Source organism: Marmota flaviventris, chromosome 1 (genome assembly GCF_047511675.1).
Source record: "Marmota flaviventris isolate mMarFla1 chromosome 1, mMarFla1.hap1, whole genome shotgun sequence".
NCBI lineage: Eukaryota > Metazoa > Chordata > Mammalia > Rodentia > Sciuridae > Marmota > Marmota flaviventris.
This window is the reverse complement of record NC_092498.1, coordinates 112,980,348-113,005,243: the sequence shown is the minus strand read 5'-3', so window position 1 is coordinate 113,005,243 and position 24,896 is coordinate 112,980,348. Positions and strand designations below refer to the sequence as shown.

Below are 24,896 nucleotides of genomic sequence, written 5' to 3'. Positions count from 1 at the left end.
CTTTTTATAGTGAAGTGTAACATAAAATGCATGAAATGCAGATGTACAGTGTAGTGCACGATTCTGAAGTGAATACTTATGTCACTGCCAAGCAATCAGAAGAAGACTAACCCATCTCTGTTCTTTGTAAATCATCTCTCTTACTCTTTTAGTAGTTACTATTGTCCTTAGTGTTTTTTTTAATCATTAGCTTTTATTTGTATTGTTACCCTTGTGTACATCCCTAACAAAGAGGAGTTTTTCTTGTTTTTGAACAAAAACATACTGTATATATTTTTCTTTTTCATGTGTCTATGGGTTGTTGCATTGCTCTAGTTTTTTTTTTAAATATTAGCTGTCAATATTTCTTATTTATTTATTTGCAGTGCTGAGAATTGAACCCAGTGCCTCACACATGCTAGGCAAGTGCTCTACCATTGAGATACAACGTATAGTACACATTGTTAATGTTATTGTTGTTGGACATTTGGGATGTTTCTAGGTTTGCTGCTATAAATATTCGTGTAAATTCTCAGTGTATTATTGAGGAACAGAGTTGCCAGACTGCAGTATTTCTCTTTTTTTTAAAAAAAATATTAATTTTTTTACTTGTAGTTAGGCACAGTACTTTTATTTATTTATTTTTATGCGGTGCTGAGGATTGAACCCAGGGACTTGCATGTGCTAGGCTCGTGCTCTACCACTGAGCTACAACCCCAGTCCGAGACTGCAGTATTTATCTATCTTTAACTTTCATGTTTTGTTGGTTCCCAAAGTGTTTTGTTAATTCACATTTCCAATGGCAGTATATAAGAATTCTTCTTGGACTGGGGTTGTGGCTCAGGGGTAGAGTGCCCACCCTGCATGCATGAGGCCCTGGGTTCAATCTTCAGCACCACATAAAAATAAATAAACAAAATAAAGGTATTGTGTACAACTAAAAAATAAATATTTAAAATATTTAAAAAAAGAATTCTTCTTGGTTCACATCATCATAAACACTTGCTATCTTCAATATTTTAAATTTTTGAAAATCTGGGAAGATTTTAGTATTACCTTGTGATGAACTTGCCTGAGTAGGGTTTTCTCCTTCCATATATCAAGAATTTGATTTTTTGTAAGAGCTTACTGTCTCATAGAATTTTTTTTTTCTTCTTTTTTTGGTGTACTGGGCATTAAACTCAGGGGTGCTTAGCCGCTGAGCCAGGTCTCCAGCCCTTTTTTATTTTTTATTTTGAGACGCAGGGTCTTGCTAAGTTGCTTAGGGCCTCACTAAGTTACTGAGGCTGGTTTTGAACTTGTGAACTTGCTGCCTCAGCCTCCTGAGCTGCTGGGATTACAGGCATGTGCCTCTATGCCCAGCAGATCTTTGTTTTTAAGAAAATATATATTTTTAATATATATTAAAATATGTATTCTAAAATATATTTGATTTTTAAAATTCAGCATCTTGTCCTCCACAGGAGTGCCGATTTGATTTAGACTGAGAATCTCAAATCTGAAACCAAAATGCTCTGAAGTTTGACACTTTGCTGGCATTTCAGATAGGAGAGTATTTCAGATTTTTAATTTTCAGATTAGGGATGTTCAAATAGTAAAGCCTATGTAAATATTCTAATTTCGGAAAAACTCCAGGATCTGAAACATGTTTGCTCCTAAGCATTTCGGGTATGGGATACTTAGCCTGTACTTTGGTTTTGTTGGAAGTGTTATAACCAATATTTTGGCTTTCTGCTTGGAATTCTGTAATGAGATTTGTGTGTATGAATTTCAGTGAAAAATTGAGCTTTTAACTACTTGGGTAGAGTTTAAGAGAGTTACCTCCAGTTATAAGATACACTGGTGTCAGGGTTGTGAATGGATATGTTAGAGGTCGAAGTGTATTGTTTAGGTAGTCTGTGAAATATTGACCAAGTGTATTTTTTGACTTCATCCTGAGATCAAAGATATTTCAACTTATATAATATTAGTTTTATAGTGAATTGAAAAGCGGCTTGATCCTTCTATTACTCGGTTGAGAAGCACTAGGTAAAGAATGGAAGCAGGAGAAACATGCAGCAGTGCTGGAATGAAAATGGAATGAATCTACTGAAAATTGCCATTTCACTCCAGTGGTAACCCAAAATATTTTATAATAATGTTTGACAAATTATTTTTCTGTTCAGGTTACATGAAATCTCAAAATGAAATTAGAATTTTTAAAAAATATTTACTTTTTAGTTGTAGTTGGACACAATACTTTATTTTTGTTTATTTATTTTGATGTGGTTCTGAGGATCAAACCCAGGGCCTCGCACATGCTAGGTGAGCACTCTACTGCTGAGCCACAACCCCAGACTCTGAAAGTAGAATTTTAAAGAAACTAGGAGGGGCCCTTATATCTGCTTATTGGATAGCATAGGAATAATTTAGAAAATAGGTTGTCAAAGCATTAGGGTTACAACGTTTATAAAAGTAGTTCAGTATGAACTGATTTAAATGCATGGAGAAGATTAAAAGCAGAGGTTTATTGGATAACTAGGAAACTCATAGTTTGCATTGGGGAGGGAGAAATGATTAACCTAAATTTGTGCATAGATAACATGATAAAAAGATCAGTTTATTCTATTTTTTTTTTCCCCTGGGAGCTGGATTTTCCCTTCTTTCTTCACTTCCTACTCTAATTTCCCCCCTTTTCTTCTTGCCTGACAGATAAAGACACTAATGGACTGTTTACAAACCCCAGTTGCTTTACCTCAAACATAATCCAGATTACTGAATTCTGTTCTCCATCTATTTTTTTCTCTCAAGTAAATGTCTAATGTTTGTTTCTCTTTCTTTCTTCATCTTTAGACCTGTAGGAACTTTTACAACCCAATAGGTTGAATAACCCAGTTTCCTTCTTGGGGAGGTTTAAATACGTATTAATGATAGTCTTCAGAGATGTCTATTTAACTTTAAAACACTGACCTGTATATTTCACCCTAGAAATTTTAGTCAGTCTCATATAAGATTACAGTTACTCTTAGGGAAGGTTTTTTTTAAATGTTTAAATTTTAACTATTTAAATAATATAAGTAGGCAATTAATTATAAACAGTGCTCCATAAACATAAGCATTTGTCTAGGGGGAATATAAATACAGTCAAATATAAGTTATGGGGGTAAAACATTTACGCTTGATGTTACAGAGGAGTGCCAAATACCTGAATACATACAAAGTGTCTCAGATCAGTTAGAGAAATTTCAACTTTTTTTGAACAAGGAATATGAACACACAGGATAAAAATGAATATGGATACTGTAGGGAAGCAAAATGGTAGATTGTGTTCTTCAAGATGGACATAAAGAGTAAGTTAATTGTTAGGATTTTTTTTTTTAAGCTAGTGTGACCAGGTGGAATACCAGAAGAGTAGATTTGTGACATATTAGCTAGCTAAGAAGTTACTTTTCATCCTAATAAAACTGTATTGTTAGTAAATCTGTACAAACTCTTAGATTAGTTGTAATTGTATTTTTAATTGGTAGATTTCTGATTTAGTTTTCTCATTTTTAGACATGTTTACTTGTACTTGTTAAATACAGTTTTATTTCAGTCATAATTTACAATGAGTGATCATCAGTTAAAATGAATGGACTATATATAAAGTATGCTCATTGCTGAAGTCACTGTGTGTGAATTATAATGATAGCAGATTTCTCCATAAAGTCAAAACAGTATTCACATAAATTTATTTCTGGAAATGAGTTGTTTAAATGTTAAGAAAATATATGACTTCTTTTAATATTTGTATCATAGAATGTTTCATTTGTTTTTGTTCTTTGAAGCTATAATTTTTGAGTAGATTAGAATTCTGGATCATTTAGAATATTGCCTAATTTTCTTCTTTTCATTTATTTTTCTGTGTTTCTGTGCTGGGTATCAAACCCAGGTATTGAACCCTTGAACATGCTAGGTGAGCACTCTTACCACTGGCCTACCCCCCAATCCTGATTTCTAATGTTAGTGTAAGGAGAAAATAATTTATAACTTACATTACCGTGGTTATAAAAATCTATTCAAATGAGTATTTTTGTCAAAAATTCTATAGCTTTAAAAACTAAAATTTGTGATGCATTCAGATAGGAAAAGTATCCTGTGTTTAGTTGATACAGAAAATAGTAAACAAAGATTTGTATTGGAATTACAGTAATTTTCTAATCCCGTCTCTGGTTGTTTTTATAAAACCCGATACATTTGATTCAGATATGGTTTGTTTTTCAGGACTTTGTTATTGATGACAAACTCAAGAGCTTCAACAAATAAACCAAAGGGGAAATGATGGATTTATTGGCACCATACTGAAACATCTTACATAATTGAAAGAAGAACTGAAACAGGCAGCTTGGGATTCTTGAGGACTAGAAGTGGAGGTGTAGTGTCTCAAATATGATAGGTTTGCATCTCTCAGGGCATTGGTGCCATTCTTTCAGGCTTCTCCTGGTTTGTGATGTACAGTTCAAATTCTCTTCTTCCTCCTAGTGTCTAATTGTTTCAGTGGCATCACTAAACCAAAGAAATAACTAGTAGTTCCTTTTATTAAGTAGTGAGGCCTAAACAACTTAAATATTCATATTCTAATAACAGCTATTTGAAAAATTAATACACATAATTTGAAACAAAAATTTTTCATTGGTGTGCCTGTTGGATATTGTACAAATTCTATATCCTTGGAATCATATTGGACAATAGTACTTCAGTTTCTTGTTCCACATTGATTTTACGGGGTACTTGCTTTTTATCAGATCAGCTACTAAAAACCCAGCTTTTCAAGGAAATGATATTATTGAAAAGAATGTTTTGTGAGCTAATTTTGAAACTGTGAATTACCTCAGATGTAGTTTGTATCATCCAGTAGATGTCAATTATTGCTCTTTCCCTAAAAAATTAATGCAGTCCTGTAATGTCCCTGTGAAATTACTGTAGTATCCCAGTGTGCCTTAGTGCACAACTGGGGAACCATAGTTCTAGAAGAGAAGGATTCTGATTGGTTCCCTTCTGGGTGATATGGTCAAGGGAATAGGTTATGATTTGGTTAACCTGGGTCATTTCCCACTCCTTTGTTTGGAAGGGTATAATATTCCATTGTCTTAATATAGAGATTTACCTTTTTCCATTTAAAAATCATAAATAGAACAAAATTTAACATCTTTGTATACATAGCTTCCTGTCTCTTTCTATAACAAATTCTAGTAAGTCTCACCTGTTTGAAAGCATGGTATGTGGGCTTTTAAAGGTAGCTGGGTAATTAGAATCAAATACCTAAATACAAGAGCTAAAACTATAAAATTCTTAGGATAAAATAGGGGAAAATTGCCATGACATTGCACTTGGCAATGATTTCTTGGATATAACACCAGAAACAGTCAACAAAAGAAAAAAATAATTGAACTTCATCAAAATTAGAAACTTGTGTGCATCACCAGGTACTTAATAGAGTGAAAAGGCAAATCAAAAGAGGAAATATTTGCAAATTATGTTTTTTAATGTATCTAACAAGAAATTAATATCTATTCTACATAAAGAACTACAGTTCAACAATAGAAAACAACATAGTTAAAATATAGGTAAAATAATTATTCAGCAATTCCACTTCTTGGTATGGGTAACATAAGAAGGGAAATCAGTAACTCAAACAGATTTTTGGACACCATTGTTCATAGGATTATTCAAAGTAACCAAAAGGTAGAACCTAAATGTCCATCAGCAGGTGAATTAACCAACAAAATGTGGTATATTTTGTTGGGATGGAATAATACTCAGTCTGAAAAAAGAATGTAATGCGGATACATGCTACATATAGAGGAACCTTGAAAATAATGCTGAAAGCTAAAGATGTAAAGGAACAAATACCATTAGTTCACTTATTTGACAAGCTTAGAATAGACTAATTCATAGAAACAAAGTAGAATGGTGGTTACCAGGAACTGAGGAAGAAATAATGTGAAGTTATAATTTAATGGATGTAGAGTTGCACTTTGGGATGATGAAAAAGTTCTGGAAATAGGATAGGGGCAGTGGTTACACAGTGGTGTGAATGTACTTAAAACTTTTAACCATTTTAAAGTGTATAGTTTAAAATTGTAAATATTAGACATGTTTTACCACAGTTTAAACATGGAAATATGTACACTCTAAATATGTGCAGTTTGTCAGTTATTTCTTAATAAAGTTTTTGGAAAAAGATATCTGGTTAAATGATAAATTTTTTAGGACCTTAAAGGTGAAATAATAAACCATATAACTTTGAAATACAATTTGTTTGACCTCATATCTTATAATGGGAACATATCTGTGCAACAGAGACAAGCAATGGATATGTTTTTACTTTAGGAAAGGTTTTAATTATTGATAGCAGCATGCTCATCCATAAGGATGAAAATATACCTTATTGCTAAATAGTCCAAACATAACAGTATGTGACTTTCATTGTTACTGTTTTTTTTTTTTTTTCAGATGGGTGGGAGAAAGATATGGGTTAGTTTTATAAAAGGATTACATTTTGACTCTCTATTATTTAATCCTCTTATCAGTGATATAGATGATAAAATAGGGACTATATTCATTACGTTCACAGATAATTAGTCAGCCCTTGGAATTAGTTCAGAATTATCTGACAAATGAGAAGGGATTGTAAAGAGTATAGGATTTTAGGAAGATAGATAGTAAATAGTATACTTTGGATGATAGTAAATTATTGATGAAAATCTTGTTTTGTGGGAGAATGAATCTGTATAAATAAAAGTAGGACATGTAGGGTCTGGGGTTGAAGCTTAGTGGTAGAGCGCTCACCTAGCATGTGCAAAGTGCTAGGTTTGATCCTCAGCAACACATAAAAATGGATAAATAAAATAAAGGTATTGTATCCAACTACCATATACATATATATAACATATATAGTGTATATACATTATATATATATATATATATATATATATATATATATATATATATATATATATATATGCGTGTGTGTGTGTGTGTGTATAAGAAATTTATAGTCAATATTTAAGGGCTTCCTATTTGCTTTTCTCTGTGAGCAGTATTCAGTATTACTTAATGTCAAGGTTAGCCAAAATAGTGAACTTACTTAATGAGAGTGGTATGGAATAGAATGAGTTTACAATATAAATTATGGAACCAGAATGCCTGTGTTTGAGTTCTTGTTTTTCTACTTAGCTGATGTGGGCAGGAAACTTACTTCCTTCTGTATATTTTTTTTCAGCTGAAAATAGTAAATAAGGAACACTACCCTATAGGATTATTGTGGGGTTAAATATGGGAATATAATACATATTATAATATATGTATGGGTGTGTGTGTGTGTGTGTGTGTGTGTGTGTGAGAGAGAGAGAGAGAGAGAGAGAGAGAGAGAGAGAGAGAAGCCTTTCAAGAGTGCTTGACATTGGGAAGTGCTTAATAAAAGGTAACTGCCAATAATACGAGTTTTATAGCTGGTTACACTCGGATTGTTAATGTGAAATTAAGCTTGTGTGTTGCTTGATTGGGAGTGTTTTTGTCTCTGTTCTTATAAAAGTGTATTTTTTATATTTAAAAAAACTTAGTAGATATAAATTATTTTTTGTGGGGGCTAGCATATCATGGATTACTATGCTTTCTGATGCTGTGGAGTCAGTTATTCATGTGGATATAGTACCTTTCAGGTTCTCTGCCAGTTACCAGAAAGCATTAAATAAATACATAAGATTGAAAAGTTGTCTTAAGTTGAAAGAAACTATAGTCCTTTGTCAATTCAAGGAAGATTGAGAAAGGATAGGGACAGGAAATCTTATTATTATTATTTTTTGGTGGTGGTGGGGTATCAGGGATTGAACCCAGGGGGACTTAACCACTGAGTCACATCCTTAGCCCTTTTTATTTTTTATTTTGGGACAGTCTTGCGAAGTTGCTCAGGTCCTCACTACATTGCTGAGGCTGATCCTCCTCCCTCAGTCTCCTGAACCACTGGGATTACAAGTGTGCACCAGCATGCCCAGTGGAAGTCATTTTTTGAGCTGAAGCAAATTTGTTGCCCAAAGAGTGGAACATAAAAAGGAATGGTCTAATCAGAGCAAGATTGTAAGGCCTTCTAATTTTATATGGTGGCTTCATAGAGTTTAGAGAGGAATAAGACCACCATCTTGCTGTTACTTTAGTAACTTTCATATTCTATATCTTTGTTTTAAAAAAGTGTTTTTATCTTTACAAAGGCCATCCTTATAAAAATGGTATTTTATTAATACTAGTTAGGACAGTTTTTTTTTTTTTTTTAAACCAGTACTGAAAAAAAGATGAGGACTAACATTTCAGCCTGGTTTCCATTTCTTAAAATCTTTAGGCATATTAGAGAAATGATAGTTTATTTTTAATTATGATCGTATATTATCTATTGGCTTAATGCTAGAACATGAAAAGTAGAAAGCACTCCATTTCTGAGACTGAGGTTGTGGCTCAGTAGTGAAGCGCTTGCTTCACACATGAGGCAGTGGGTTCTATCCTCAGCACCACTTAAAAGTAAATAAAAGTCATAAAGGTATTGTTCATCTACAACTAAAAATATATTTAAAGAAAGAAAGCTCTCCAGTTCTATGGATTATGATGAGAATTTTCACCTGTAGCTGCTTCTTATTTTTATTTTTAAAAATATTTTATTTTTTAGTGGTAGTTGGACACAATATCTTTATTTTATTTATTTATTTATTTTTATGTGATGCTAAGGATCAAACCCAGGGGCCTTGCACATGCTAGGCAAGTGCTCTACCACTGAGCCACAATCCCAGCCCCTTATTTTTATTTTTTAAAATAGTACTGGGGAATTGAACCCAGGGATGTTTTACTAGCAATGGACTACCTCCCCAGTCTTTAAAAAAATCTTTTAAAATTTTTTATTTTGAGTCAAGGTCTTGCTAAATTGCCCCCTAGAATTATAATTGTGTCCTACTTCTCCCAGCACCTATATCTCTAGTTTTTTTTTTTTTTTTAAAACAAGAAATTGAACCCAGGTGTACTCTACCATTGAGCCTTCCCAACCCTTTTAATTTTTTTTTTTTTTTTTTATTACTTTGAGACAGGGTCTCCCTAAGTTGCTTAGGGCCTCACTAAGTTGGTCTTGAATTTTGATCCTCCTTTCAACCTCCTAAGTTGCCGGGATTACAAGTATGAGCCACCATGCCTGGTTTATAGGTATTTTTAATTGTGTATGAGAGGAATTTTGAATATCTATCCTAGAACTCTTAAAGAAGGCTAAATATTATTTCATTAATTAATCATCTTGCATACCTCTTGAGGGAGCTTGTAGTAGTTTGGGTTGGAGGTGGGGAGGGAAAAAGAATGAGGGAGAATAAAGGTAAGAATGCTAAATCATATGTATCTGCAAAATTACAGTAAAAGTTTAGTGGCTTGGGATACTAGAAGAGGTATGAAAATCTGGTTGGTAGAGAAAAGGCAGTCTGGGTATATAGGAAATAGCATAAACAATGGCAAGGAATTTGGAATGAACATAGAATGTCCTAGAGAAGAGTAAGATCCTTATTTGAGAAAGACCTTGTTGCTGAAAGGGAAGGTCCTTTATTGGGGGAGATCTTGTTGTGGATTGTGGCAAATATTATAAGAATACTACAATACCCTGAGAGTTAATTGAGAATGTGTAGAGAATAGTGGTTAATGTTGCTTGGCTTACTTGGTTAAGTGATATCTTATTTGGCCTTGGATACCTATGACTAAAATTCTTGCTTCAACAAATTATATATTATCTCATTATTTTGGACTTTTAAAGTTTATAATGAATAATGGAAACTTAACTAATCTTTCCTGACAGCTTATTCTATGTGAAGAAAGAATTTATGGTACAATCTAGAACCTAGAGACTTTAAATGGACAGTGGGAGTGTCTGAGACATCTGTTGAATGGGTAGGTTAATAGAGGCCCTTGTTAATTTTAATTTCTATTATTTGCCTAAATCTTTATTTTTATATGAAAAGAGTTATTCTTCTTCTTCAATAGAATTAGTATTCATTAATCATTGATTTGAAGACATTAATGTAATAACTCTGTGTTATAATATTATCTCTATTTCACAGGTGAGAAAACTCAATGAATTTCCCAAAGTGACATAAGTAAATTTTGGAACCATAATTCACATCCCAAACCATCTTGATGCCAGAATCTGTGCTCTTTTTTATCTACTATACCTCATGTTTAAGAAATAGCACTATGCCCTTGGATTCAAATATTGAGTTAGATTGCATTCTAGACAGGTCATTTTCTATCTAAGTGGGACAGATAGAAATGTAAATAATTATGATAATATGTAGTAAGTCTTATAAACAAAATGAATTCTATTGAATTTCCATAGTGAACTCTGCAGGGAAGCTTTTGTAGGGATGGTAGTTTTCAAGTCAAAAATTGAAGTATTATAAGGACTTATTCATGAGAATAAAGTAGGATGTATAAATCAGGCAAAAGTAATTGCATTGAGAAAAGCTCATGGGTGAAAAATTCTAAAGCAGCCTCATGGTCAATCTGGATATGCCATAGGTCATGTTTTAAAGAAGGGACTCTTTAGAGAAATTTCTACTGACAAGATATGTTAGGTGATATTAAAAGAAGAATTAATCAGAACCAGTTTCGTTGTAAGTTCAGTTGTAATGGTAGTTAAGCTGTCATTAAATTTAATTCAACAATGTTTGAGAATCAATTTGTTTAGACCAAGTGGTAATGAGTGGTGACATAGAAATTGGTGAGATGGAAATTATAAATTGAACATTTCAAAGAAAGCAGTGGAAATTGGTATCAGATTTTATTGGAAGTAGAGTCAAATGGTTTCTAGCCTGGAAGAGCTAGAATGACTGAATCCCAGTGGGAAAGGTTAATTTTTAAAATTATTATTTTTATTCTACTTATTTGTACATGAGAGCAGAATGCATTTCAATCCATCCTATACAAATGGAGCGCAACATTTCAATTCTCTGGTTGTACACAGTGTAGAGACGCACCATTTGTGCAATCATATGTGTACCTAGGGTAATGATGTCCATCTCGTTCCACTATGTGGGAAAGGTAATTTTTGTAGGGAAGAGAGGCAGGATATGTATTCTGTTTAGGAAATATGTAGTTGGAGGTGCTAGGTTGACAGCCTAGAGGAGAATTGTTCTGTGGGGAGCTCTTTGGTAGCTAAAAATCTCAAGAGAAAATTGTGAGGGAAGACTTGACACACATGTGACCCAGTCAGGCCTGCTTATGAGTGATTTTTTGATAGTTAATGGGCTGGAAAAATAGGTCTCATGTAGATAAAAGAAGGAACACAGAAAGCATCCTGAGGAAATACAGTTATAGCAGTTTCTATATCCGAAGAATTTGTGTTAGCATATAGAACAGTGTCATCTAAACCTCTCACTACTATATAAGTTACATGTTTTGTTTTGTTTTTTTTTTTTTTGCAGTATCTGTATACCCAAAGGGAATACATCTTAAAAATGGTTAGAGTTTAAATGGCGAATTTTTTCTTCCTTAGTGGAGTAAGAATTTAATGGTGTTTTGAATTCAGTGACATCTCAGATTCAATAAAATGTAGAATTTTTTTCAGTGTTCATTTGCCTAAATATATATTTTTTTTTCTTTTAAAGGGTTTGCTGATGTTCCATTTAAATTATCTCAGATATCACCAGTGGCATGTTTACCACAACATGGAAGCAAATAGTAATAGAGTATTTCTATTGAAAAAAATAACTATAGAATGTAGGATTTAGCTTAAATGTAAGTCAGGAAACTGTTGGATGTAAATCATCAGAAAAGAAGCGTAAATTCTTAAGATTCTTTTATTTCTTTGTATTTGAGTATGTGTGTGTGTGTGTGTGTCTTGACTAAAAACAGAAGTAGTATATAATATGTTCAATCATAGGCATGATGTTTAATAGAGAACTGAGTTTTATTCTTTTCTGTGCTTTCAGATATAATCTCCTTTGACAAACTTTTCATGTTGGAAAATTCAGGAAACATAAGAAGAGGCTCAGGTTGACTTAGGAACATGTGATATTACCAGTAGTTATGTTCATATGACTATTGGAAATACAAATTCCAATTCTGTAAACAATTAAATAGTATTTATGTTTTTTTCTGTATGAACAGTATACTCAGATTACTCTATGTGAGTAGAAAAAATTTTCTCTTGAAGCTGAATATTTGAGAAGTTATTGATCTTATTGAAGCTCTTTCACCAGTAGTTAAATGTTTAGTATGAACGTAAATGATTTAACTAGTAGACTTTTTTTTTTTTTTAAGCTCCCTTCTTTCAGGTTAATGGATTAAACAAAATGATGGTTTAAGAATGTTTTTAAAGTCAAAGTTTGGTTTTTGTCTTCAGCTTGAACCTAGGCTTTTTGGAATTTCCTTGAATTAAGTGTGGTTATTTAAAAGCACAAGAGAGAAATCCCTTGTATTTACCAACTTGTTTATTTATTTATTTTTAAAGTATAGATGAATCTTTATTTATTTATTTTTTTGTTTATTTTTATGTGGTGCTGAGGATTGAATCCATGTGCGAGGCAGGCGCTCTGCCACTGAGCCACCCCACCAGCCCACTTACCAACTTTTTTATTAGCCCTTGCTTAATTTAGTATTTTGCCTTCCTTTTCTTATGTTGATGAATTCTTCTTTTTAACTTTTTCCTGTGTATAGATGGCAGTTACTTGTATCCTTCTGTTTACATGAGATAAATATTGCTAGTTTAAAAGGGTGGGTCTTTTTCTAGGAATGTATTGAGTTGAAGATGGTATTTAGGTTGACAGTTTCTGTCTCTTGCCTATTTAATTATCTAAGGAGAACTGTTGAGAAAGCCCACTTGAGGACTGGGGATGTAGCTCTGTGATAGAACACTGGCCTAGCATTCTCGGGGTCCAGGGTTTGATCCCCAGCACCCAGAGTATTTGAGTTCACTATGTAAACAGATCCTGCACTGTGGTATGTGGCTACTTAAGGTTGAGTTTTTATTGGCTTATTTTCAGAAATAAGAGTAGCCCCCTACATAATTTCCAGAGTATAAATTTTATTTAGTAAAAGAGTAGGTAGGCACTTTTCATTTCACACAGCCTTTATGTTTTGAATTTTGTTTTTCCTCTCTGAATTAGTTCCTGGATGGCTGGAGGTGTATAGTTGTTTTTTTTTTTTTTTTTTTTTTTTAAATTCAATACCTTTTAGTTGTCAGTGGACCTTTATTTTATTCATTTATATATTCGGTGCTAAGAATCCAACCCAGTGCCTCACACATGCTGGGCAAGTGCTCTACCACTGAGCCACAGCCCCAGACCCTGTAGTTTTTAATTGTGATAACAGTGTTTAAAAATTGAAATGTTTTTTCTTTTTGATGTTAAATCATGTGTTTAAAGGATGACTCTGCATTTTCATTCAGCTTTCAGGTCCTTGTTCATTTTGATGCCTATTTCTCTGCATAAAACCCACTAGAAGGAGCCACAACTTTTAAGAGTCTGTTTGTTTACCAAAAAAAGAGAGGAACATTAGCATGCCTACTAAGATATTTATATACCCATAAACAATGTATAGATTGGTTAGGTGTGGGGTACTGATAGCTATTTTTCAAGTGTAGTTTCCTTCCAAATTTTTCCTAAACTGATGTTTAATATCTCAACAAAATAGACAACTGCTGATATCTAGGCAAAATAGGAAATACATGCTTATTTATACACAGGCATACTTTTGAGTTCCTAAGGCAAGCTGACTTTCAGATTAGGTTATCTTTCTGGAAAAGAAACCTGTTAACTGAGATGAAAGGGGAACGTTGAGTGGGGTTTGGAGATTATTTTGTTACTTTATGGCAGAATTCAGAACCAAAGCATATTGGTATTAGCAGTGTAAATTTGTTAGGTTTCAATACGACATTGATTTTGTGTGTGTGTGTGTGTGTGTGTGTGTGTGTGTGTGTTACTGGAGATGGAACCCAGGACCTTGTGCATGTGAGGCAAGCACTCTGCCAACTGAGTATATCCTCAGCCCTGATATGTTTTTAATCATAAATTTTGCCTAGGGTTTTAGTTGACTTTCTTTAAAAAAAAAAAAATTCAAATTTTTGGTGTTTATTACCTATCTCATTGGTTAATTTTTGTCTGTTGAGTACAAAAGAAAAAGGAGCTCTTAATTTACACCTTAGCAAGAAACTTTTTTTTTTTTTTTTTTGAGAGTCTATAAAATGACTTATTTTCATCGGAAGTGGTCATTTTGGTTTTTTAATCCAAGAAAATTCAAACTTTGTCCATCCTGCCTCCTAGTGTTAAAAGTACAGATTTAGTGGTTTAGTGTTAAATATATGTTAAGAGAGGGCAGAAGTCATTGTAAGATTATAATGAGAAATATTAAGTTTCTGTGAATTTCTAGAATTTGAATAAAAAAGATTTGATCTCTGCATTGCTGGTGAGGATTCTGATTTGGATCAAGGTAGGGAGGAAAGAGGGAGGGCTTGTGAACCACAATTATTTCTTTCCTCTTCATCAGTGATTAACTGAGAACAGGTAACAGGACATTAATGAGTGTACAGGAATTTGCCTTCCCACAGTAGACTTTGGAATTAGTAAAAGGAACAAAAGTCGGAAACCTTTTTCCAGTGCTTGTGGCTAGTCTTTCTGATCTTTCCATAGCAATTACAAGTATTGAATTACCTCTGGCACTCTGATCTTGCTTGTTTTTTTTCCTCCACATTTTAAAATTGGTGCATTATGGTTGTACATATCTGCTTGCCTTTTAATTCAACTTATAGTGATTGCTGAATTTCCTATCTTTTTTCTTAATTAACCAAGACTTAAATATTTCCTTTTGATCTAAAGGTTTTAACTTCTTCTTTTAGGAGATAGGGAACATTTCTTTATTTTAGATGGTGAACTTAAAATACTGCCTTATAAAATTAGACTTTTAATTAAGTAAAATGAGGCCTACCCCATGTTCTTTCTTCTGGACATGCAGTTAGAAAATAACATCATGGTTTATTTATATAAACTTACTTATAATCCTATTAATAGTTTAATATATTTGAGTTCAAGTATGAAGTGAACCTGTTATGCATGGAAGTGATTATAAAGAGCAAGTCAGAATATACTATCTTAACATTCTTTCTTAAATTTAAAAAAATTCTTGCGTGGTGCAGTGGCACATACCTGTAATACCCACAGTTCAGGAGGCTGAGGTAGGAGGATCGTAGGTTCAAAGCCAGCCTCGGCAATTTAGCAAGGCCCTAAGCAACTCATCAAGATCCTGTCTCTAAATAAAATACAAAGGTGGGGAGGGATGACTGGGAATGTGATTCATCCCCACATTAAGCGCCCCTGGGTTCAATCCTTAGTACAAAGAATGAAATTAAAATTCTTAACCCTCCCCACTTTAAAACCAATCACATACAATTTTTTTTTAATCTGTTTTGGTGATCAAGTCATCATATATGCTTGATATGTCCCCTCACCTGCCCCTGCCATGAGGATTAAGTTTAAAGAGAAGTGGTTGTGAAATTGTTTTAAAGGGTACCCAGTTATTATTGAATTCATCATAGTTAATCTTTTCTGATAACGCGGGGCTTCCCCCTTCCTATTTCTTGATGTGAAAAACAATAAGGTGTTGTGAAGTATCTTAATGTCTAAAAATATCAGAGCACAATGATCACTTTGTGTTTAATTTCTCATGTTTTGGGGTTCACATTTGGAAAAACTTTTGCTAGCATTTCAGTGGCTAAATGAAGAAAAATGACCTTAAACATTGATTACCAGCTGACTTTGGAATTCTGTTTCTTGCAGAGCCTTCTTTGAGGAATGTGTTCAGAACCTCTCCCACATTTTATATATATATAAAAAAAGTCCATTTATGTAAATGAGAAGTGGGCCAAAGGCCACCACTAATGTAGTACAGAACCAGACAGAATTGATCTTCTGGTTATTATCTGTTGAAACAAAGCTTTTACCTTTTTTAAATCCAGGGCCTTGTGCATGCTAGTCCAGCAACTATCACTGAGCTACATCCCCAACCCTTTTAATTCAAAAATTTTTTTTTTTAGTTGTAGATGGACACAATATTTTTATTTTTATGTGGTGCTGAGGATCGAATCCAGTGCCTCACACATGCTAGGCAAATGCTCTACCACTGAACCACAACTCCAGCCCCTGCAACCCTTATAATTTTATTTTGAGATGGGGTCTTGTAAAGTTGCTAAGATTGACTTTGAATTTGCAGTCATCCTGCTTCAGCCTCTCAACTAAGTGAGATTATAGAATAGGTATGTGCCATTGTGCTCCACGAGCTTATGCTTATTATAGTGACATTATCATAAATATTAGTGGTTTAAGAGTCTTGGTACCACTATAGTTTCTTTTGGTACAGAAAGGTGATTATAACATGAAGTCTAGCTGATTCTGACAACTTGATAAGCCCCCCCAACCTCCGCCCCTGCCCCAGAGAGGGAGGTAGTTTTTTGTTTAGGAAATGATAATGTTTTAACTGCTTATCTGTGTCCCACAGCTGGCAGAAAAATGTAGTACACTGATCATAAAGTTACATATTGAACTAAATACTGCCAATTTGTTTTATTGTTTTCAAAGTATAAATAGGGGAAAAAGTCAAACTGTGAACAATCAGGCCTGTGAGATCATAGTTGATAGTAAAATGGCAGCTGTGGAAGGATTAGAACTTAATTTTTGTTCATTGCTGCATCACCAGTGTCTGGAGTAGTACCTCCCATCCAAAAATATTTGTTGAATGCATGAATCTTCACCACTTAAGCATAGTAGGTGGATGCAGTAATGTTTTTGATTTTCTCCTTGTTTGTATTTTTAGTTATACTTGTCTTAAGCAGTAAAGGTTTTTAGGAAACTTGAGTTTGAGGGAATAAGTTTAAGCCACAGTTGCTTTACCCAGATGATAAATGCTTGTGTTTGACTTAATGCCAATGATTAAATCATCTCTCCACCAAGGATAATCCTACCCAACCTACTACAGGTATCCTAGTTTTGAATATCTAAAAAGTTAACAGACATAAATAAGGAAAAAAGAAAAAAATTATCCCTTCCAGTGGCAGTTGTAAAGCTCTTTTTTTTTTTTAATCTTTTAAAAAATTTATTTATTTATTTATTTTTACATAAGATCTAGCTATGTTGACCAGGATGGTTCTGAACTTTTGGGCTCAAGTGATCCCATCTTAACCTCTAAAGTAGCTGGGACTAAGGTCTATGTCACTGTGCCTTGCTGTAAAATCATTTAATATTCCCGGATTTACTATTTAGTATTGCCTCCACACTCAAGGTGTGTTCCAAATCTGTTCTCTCTCTTTTTTTTTTTTTTTTAACTATTCAGTGCATGTGCAAGAAGATCCATTTGTTTTCATATCCACAGTAAATAAGATTGTTTTAAAATTATGTAATGTTGCTTGCCTTCTTAAAGTTTTGAACTCTTAATATCCTGCATTTGAAAAGTGACAGGGCTATTTGAAAATTACTCCATTTTTCAAAATGTATTTCAGTTAAAAAAAAAAAAAAGTTCTCCACTGTCCCCCTCTCCCATCCCCCCAAACATTTTAGGATGCCTGGCCTTTGTTTTAGTTTTTCCTGTTTTATTTATTTTTTCAGAATAATAGGCATGAGTTTATTAGAAAGGATAGGAAAGGAGAGAAGGGGACACAGTAAAGGGAGAGAGTAAGTTCTCTCAGGAGAGGGACCCTTGTTTATATTTACTGATTAGTTTTTATGTTTTTTAAAAAGTTGGGGCTGTGGCTGTGGCTCAGTGGTAGCACACTTGCCTGGCATGTGTGAGGCACTGGGTTTGATTCTCAGCACCACATAGATCTTTATTTATTCATTTATTTCTATCAATAACTTAAAAATTTTTTTAAAAAGTTGGGGCTGGAGTTGTGGCTCTGTGGTAGAACGCTTGCCTAGCATGGGTGAGGCAGTAGGTCAGATCCTCAGCACCACATAAAAGCAAATAAAAAAAAAAAGGTTAAATTCTTTAAAAAATGTAATGGCTTCAAAAGATTATATAAATCATCCAGATTGGTGTACTTCTTTGCCCTTGTTGAAGCTAGTAGATGGCACATAGGTAATCACAAACTATACTGAGTAGATACTAAATTTGTCCATTCCTTCTTGGCCTTCTCAGGGCCTCTGTGACTTTCATAGTCAACCTCATTATCTTCCAGAAAGAGAGTTCATTGAGTATATTGTGTTAGGTTTCTTTCTCTGATCAAACTGTGTGATAATATCTCGTGTCATAGTATTTAATATTCAACTATGTTGATTTTTATTCTTTAGGGTTATCTCTTACAATAGATAAAGTCATATTCATATGGTGTAATATGTAATGGTAAAAAACTTACATCTTAATTCAGATAGCTTCAGAATGATTTATTTATTTTATTTTGGGTACTGGGAATTGAACTCAGGGTCACTTGACCACTTTGCCACAGCCTATTTTGTATTTTATTTAGAGACAGGGTCTCATTGAGTTTCTCAGTGCCTTGCTTTTGCTGAGGCTGGCTTTGAACTCTGCAATCCTCCTGCCTTGGCCTCTGGAGCTGCTGGCTACTGCATCTGGCCAGAAGGATTTAATTTTTGTATTCCTTTGTGATGGAACTTAAGAGTAACTTTAAGAGTTAATTAACCCCTACCTCACCCAACATAACCATATTAAATTCTCTAGCTCTAAAATTAAGATTATGTTCAAGGCCCCCAAACATAACTACTTTGAGGTACATCTGACTTTTATCATAGGAAGGCGCTCGTCACCTTTTTTTTTTTCTTTTTGTAGATGGACAGAATGCCTTTACTTTATTTGTTTATTTTTATGTGGTACTGGGGATCAAACCAGGGCCTCACGCTTGTCTCCCACCAAGCTTCTTTTAGACTCATGGCCCTTATGTGACAAATAGTCCTTAGAGACATGGGCAATGTATTTTGCTGGTGGTGTTTCACAGTGATATGCTTATTTCCAGTCAAGAAGATGTTTGATTTTGGTTATTGGGAAGAAGATTCTTTGCTGTAATTGAAGCCTACCTGTCTCAGCCTTTTCGTTGAATCTGTCTTTTTATTTGGTTCATTTCTTGGAATTTCATGTGGAAATTTTACATGAACACTTAATGAACATATTTCTGACAGAATAAGTAATTTCTAAAACATGTCAGATAATTCTTAGAATAGATGTAGTGATTTTGTGTTGAATTTAATCCCACCCCACAACCCCAATTATCTTTTTTTTTGCGGGGGAGGGGGGGAGGTACTGGGGATTGAACTCAGGAGCACTTGACCACTAGTCACATCCCCATCCCTTTTTTGTACTTTACTTAGAGACAGCATCTCACTGTGTTGCTTAGTACCTAGCTTTTGCTAAGGCTGCCTTTGAACCCTCAGTCCTCCTCTCTCAGCCTCCCAAGCCTCTGGGATTACAGGTGTGCACCATCACACCCAGTCACAATCCTAATTATCTGATGGACATATATCTTCTTGGGAGGTTACTAGAATATCGTACATAGCTGGCTAGCTTCCTTGAATTCCACCCTCATTTTCTAATGAAATAGTTCTTTTTCTGATTCTTTAGAGTTTCAATATTCATTACATTCTTCTTCACATATATGACTTCATGTCACTTGAACCATCATCTCAAAAGAATTGTGTCTATAAATATTGAGAGAAATAATCACAAAGGAATTAGGTCAATTAGGTCTTTTATTTCTGTAAAGGTCAGAATTGTTGCCTAGTAGAGAACAAATTCTTTGTGCCCCTTTCTTTTTTCTTAAAAAAGATTCGTTGGTAGAAGGCAATTATATGTACCAAAAACTTTAACTAGGAAGTCCAAACCAGAGTAGCTGTGACCTTAGTTTTAACGTACCTGTTCTTTTAAGTTGCGGAGATTTCCCTGACAAGCTGTCAGAAATGATGCTTTCTTGACTGAAGAAATGCCCTAAAATAGGAGGTTCCTGGAAAGCTCTTTTTTGTATATTTCTACTGTTGCAGAAGGCATGCGAAGGCCTGGCTGGGTCTTAATTCTGTGATTTAAATATTATAAAATTTGTGGTTATTTGCTGCAATAGTGTTTTCTGAACAGTCTTTATTGCAGCAAGAAAAATCCATCATATGTTCTAACTTGTACAGAAAAATCTGGTAGTGAAATCTATCTTGATTCTTAAAATATTTGTCATTATAAAATGTGTTTCTTTTGCAGATTTCCTTGTGAAACCTTCTGATAGAAAAAGTTCTCAGTACAAACTTCATTTGGTAAGTTATACCCCCCCATGGTGTGTGTGTGTGTGTGTGTGTGTGTGTGTGTGTGTGTAATTTTATTTTTCCTTCACTAGGATACAGGGAGAGTTACTTTTTCCATATGTAATTGTGGTAATGTTCTGTGCCTGGAAATTTGTTTTTAAATTGAAAGTTAATGAGTTGCAGCAAGTATTTCTTCTAAAATAAACAGCCTTTACCAATCTGGAGTTTTAAAATTGAAAACTTGATTCTTTGAATTTTCTTAAAATTAGTATATATTTATATGATAATTAATGCCTCTTAATACTAGAGGTAGTAGTACAAGTGTGAAGTTTAATTAGAAAAACAAGTTCTAAAGATTTTTCTAGATCTTTCTCCAGTGTGGATATTAAGCCGGCGGTATCTGTCCCTTACTGTATCTTTATTATAGCCTTATAAATCTGTTTAATTTAGGGAATTATAATTCCCTTTCATTGAAAAGTTGTGCTTTGCTTTTAAGTTATTAAATCCAAACCATTGTCTTGGCTTATCATTGCCCTAGAACATGGATCCAACTCCTTAGCATGGCATGTAGGGCTCTTTAGAGATGGATTTGAACAAATGTTCTATAGCTAATAACCTCTTCCCTGTGTACCTCGGATGACTCTTGTTATAAACACACTTGCCTACTTCCTGTCTTTTTAATACTGTTCAGTGTTCAGTTTTGGTTTTTTTCTGCTATATGTACCATTTCTGTTCAATCTTTGTCTCATAGTTCAAGATCTTGCTGGTTTGGCTGGGCATCGTGTCGCACGCCTTTAATCCCAGCAGCTCGGGAGGCTGAGGCAGGAGGATCACAAGTTCAAAGCCAGCAACAGTGAGGCCCTAAACAACTCAGTGAAATACAAAATAGGGGCTGGGGATGTGGCTCAAGCGGTAACGCGCTTGTCTGGCATGCGCAGGGCGCTGGGTTCGCGATCCTCAGCACCATATAAAAATAAAATAAAGATGTTGTGTCCACCTTAAACTGAAAAATAAATATTAAAAATTCTCTCTCTCTCTCTCTCTTAAAAAAAATAGAACTGAGGATGGGACTCAGTGGTTGAGTGTTGCTGAGTGCAATCCCTGGTACCAAAAAAAAAAAAAAAAAAAAAATCTTGCTGGTTCAATAATTAAAAGCTCAAGTCTTCTACAAAGCCCTCCTTGAATGCCCAGGTCAGAATCTTTCTGTCTTTTGCATTACCATGGAATTATATTTCTTTATCTCTTCTCATACTCTGCTTTGTTAGTTACATCTGTCAGCTCCTCAGAACTACAAATGCCAAAAGGCAAGCACTAACTTTGTGTTTGCATTATCAGTTTATATACTACTCACCCAAGTCCTGGATACTAGTGCCTTCTCACTCTAAATCCCTCTTGATTAGAGTTTTGATTTTGGTAAGGAGGGAGGAGAATAGATTGGTTTGAGTAGAAATTGGGTATCATAATCTTTGGTTTAGTTTACTGTGTTTCTTTCTTTGCAAGTATTATACAGTATAGAATCAATGTCTTTGTAGTCCAAGTTGCTCAGTATCTTATTTGGTTGAATTGTTACCGTTTGCAAGTGTGAATTTTTATTTTTAAGTGAGGAATTGAGTAATTTCGTCTTTAAAAATGCTTGAAATTGGGGTTGGGGCTGTGGCTCAGAGGTAAAGCGCTTGCCTACTATGCGTTAGGCATTGGGTTCGATCCCCAGCACCACATACAAATAAAATAAAGATATTGTGTCCATCTATAACTAAAAAATAAATATATATTTAAAAAAATGCTTGAAATAACAGTTTCATAAAGATTTCTGTTAATTGAATCCTGGAATGGGTACTGTTGCTGGAACTCAGAGAAGCCTGTGAGTTACCACTGTCAAATTCGCATACATATATTAAGAAAAGAGAAATTTGAACTTGATGCTTGGGATAGGAATCTTGTCCTTCATTTGTTTAAAGGGGTTGCTTTATAGAGAAAGGGTTTCTTTTTAGATAAAGAAGTATAATTCTAAGATATTGGTTGGTTTTCAGTGTTTAATATTTACAGTATCATAATGTAAATGTTTATTTGTTTTTAACTTTAAAATCAATCTACAGAAAAACATCAAAGACATTTACAAAACAATGAATGCTGGGTTTGGCCGCCCATTCTATAGGTGATTTCAGAAATGTTGCTTGGATTTATAGAATCCCAGCAGTTTGGGAGGCTGAGGCAGGAGGATTTTGAGTTCAAAGCCAGCCTTGGAAATGGCGAGGCACTAAACAATTCAGAGAGACCCTATCTCTAAATAATACAAAATAGGGCTGGGAATGTGGCTCAGCAGTTATGTGTTCCTGAGTTCAATCCCTGGTACTCCCTCCAAAATTAATTAATTAATTAATTAATTAATTAATTAATATGTGCCTCAGATAAAAGGAGACCAGACATATGACAAATGGATCCAATGTGATTCTGGAATGGATCCTTTACAGGGGCAGGAGGAATGTGCAGATTTGCTATAAAAGATATAATTAGATAAATTGATGAAAGTAGAATAGAGGGCTGGGATTGTGGCTCAGTGGCAGAGCACTCGCCTAGCACATGCAAGGCCCTGGGTTCAATCCTCAGCACCATGTAAAAATAAAATAAAGGTATTGTGTCCAACTACAATTCAAAAATAAAATATTAAAAAAAGAAAGTAAAATAGAGGTGGTGGATTAAAGTGTTATGTCAGTGTTAAATTTTCTGAATTTGAAAACTAGTGCTATGGTTATACAAAAGATTTTCTTTGCTTTTGAGAAATATACACTGAAAGTAGTAAGAATTAAATAAACATGGTAGTATATGCAACCCTTTAAGGTTCAAAGAAAATAACTGTGTACACATATACAAATATGTGTGGATAAAGATACTTGGGAATTGTCCTGTCCATGTTATTTGTTTTATAATGGAATATTTTATTTAATGAAGTACAATCTTTAGATAGAACTATTTCATATATAGGATTGCATGTAAACAGTATTAATTTTAAATGTACATATAATTAAATGGCACTAATATTGAGCATATCATATATATCATATCCTTTGGTCCTTACAACTCTTTATGTAGCTTTTATTTCTATCGTTTGCACTTCAGTTTCTTCATGTGTAAAAGAAGTATCATGACTTGCCTTCAAGGTCATTGAGTTAGAACAGGTTGAGCAGACCTAATCTGGAAGTTTGATATTCTCCAAAATCAGAAAAATTCTGAAATCTCAAACACTTGTGGTTCCACACATTTTGAATAAGGGATACTCAACCTGTATATGGCAGAATCAGGACTTGTATCTTACCTGCCCTCAGAGCCATTGCTTTACAGACTTAATTGCTTTTTCTTGAGGTCATTATCTTCACACTCTGTCATCAGTTAAATGATAACCTTTTATTAAATAGTTATTTTGAGTTTCTTTTTTAAAAACTTTAGAGGAAAATTTTGTTTTCCTAATGATAAATGTAAATGTATAAAAGTATGAAACCTAAGTCTCTGTTCTTACTATTTCCTAAAGGGATAACCATTGTTAACAATCTTTTTATCATTTTCCTGTATACATATGAACATGCTTCACGATGAATACAGGTGATGCTTTTGCTTATTCTTAACTTTTAAAATTACAGAGGACTTAAAACTTCTACCAAGTTGTTGACTGTGTGGATGAAGAGTAAGTATATGCAGTCTTTGGCAATAATAACTCTTGTGCATCCTTCTCCATACAAAGTTTAGATCTTTTCATCTAGTAAATTCATTTTTTTAAGAATCAAGGCTACAGAAATAGTGACTTGATTGGAATTTAGTTGTGAATGGTTGTTGTGCCTCTTTTGGTGATAATGAAAAGATGGGGAGAGGCTGGGGTTGTGGTTCAGTGGTAGAGCGCTCACCTCGCATGTTCGAGACCCTGGGTTCGATCCTCAGCACCACATAAAAATAAATAAGTGAAATAAAGGTATTGTGTCCAACTACAACTAAAAAATAAATATTTGAAAATAAAAGATGGAAACAACCTAAATATCTCACCAGTTTATGTGATTATACTATTTCATATTAGGATATGATGGAATACTGAGCTGCCATCGAAAAACACATACTGACGCAGGAAGGATTTGCTATATATTAATGGAAGAAATTAGAGAACAGAATGGCATTCCCTCCATCCCCCTTTTTGGAATAGATTGTATTTTTTTATATGCATACAGAATTATCTGGATGAAAGTATCAAGTAGTTAAAACTAGTTATAAATAGGTGTAGGTGAACTGAGGGGCAACAACGAGAAGGGAACTTCTTTTTTAATATTTATTTTTTAGTTTTAAGTGGACACAATATCTTTATTTTTCTGTGGTGCTGAGAATTGAATCCAGTGCCCCACATGCTAGGCGAGTGCGCCACCACTTGAGCCACATCCCCAGCCTTGGTTTTTTGTTTTTTTTTAATATTCATTTTTTACTTGTAGTTGTACACAGTATCTTTATTTCACTTATTTATTCTTATGTGGTGCTGAGGATTGAACCCAGGGTCTCGCACGTGTGAGATGAGTGCTCTACCACTGAACCATAACCCCAGCCCCAAACTTCTTGATTTTTAAGAAGCAGTTATTAAAATATAATTCTGGCGAGTGTGGTTCTATAGTCCCAGCTACTTTGGAGGAT

The 24,896-nt window shown here is 34.0% G+C and overlaps 1 protein-coding gene across 6 annotated transcripts in view; it reads left to right on the top strand.

Moving 5' to 3' along the window:
- The window catches only part of Mtmr3 (myotubularin related protein 3), a 127,294-nt gene that overhangs the window by 45,168 nt on the left and 57,230 nt on the right, over nt 1-24,896 (top strand). For all 6 annotated transcript variants that reach the window (XM_071614849.1, XM_071614848.1, XM_071614847.1 and 3 more), the window contains one exon: nt 20,194-20,246. The gene's annotated coding sequence lies outside the window, so the exon portion shown is untranslated. The remainder of the gene's footprint in view (nt 1-20,193; nt 20,247-24,896) is intronic.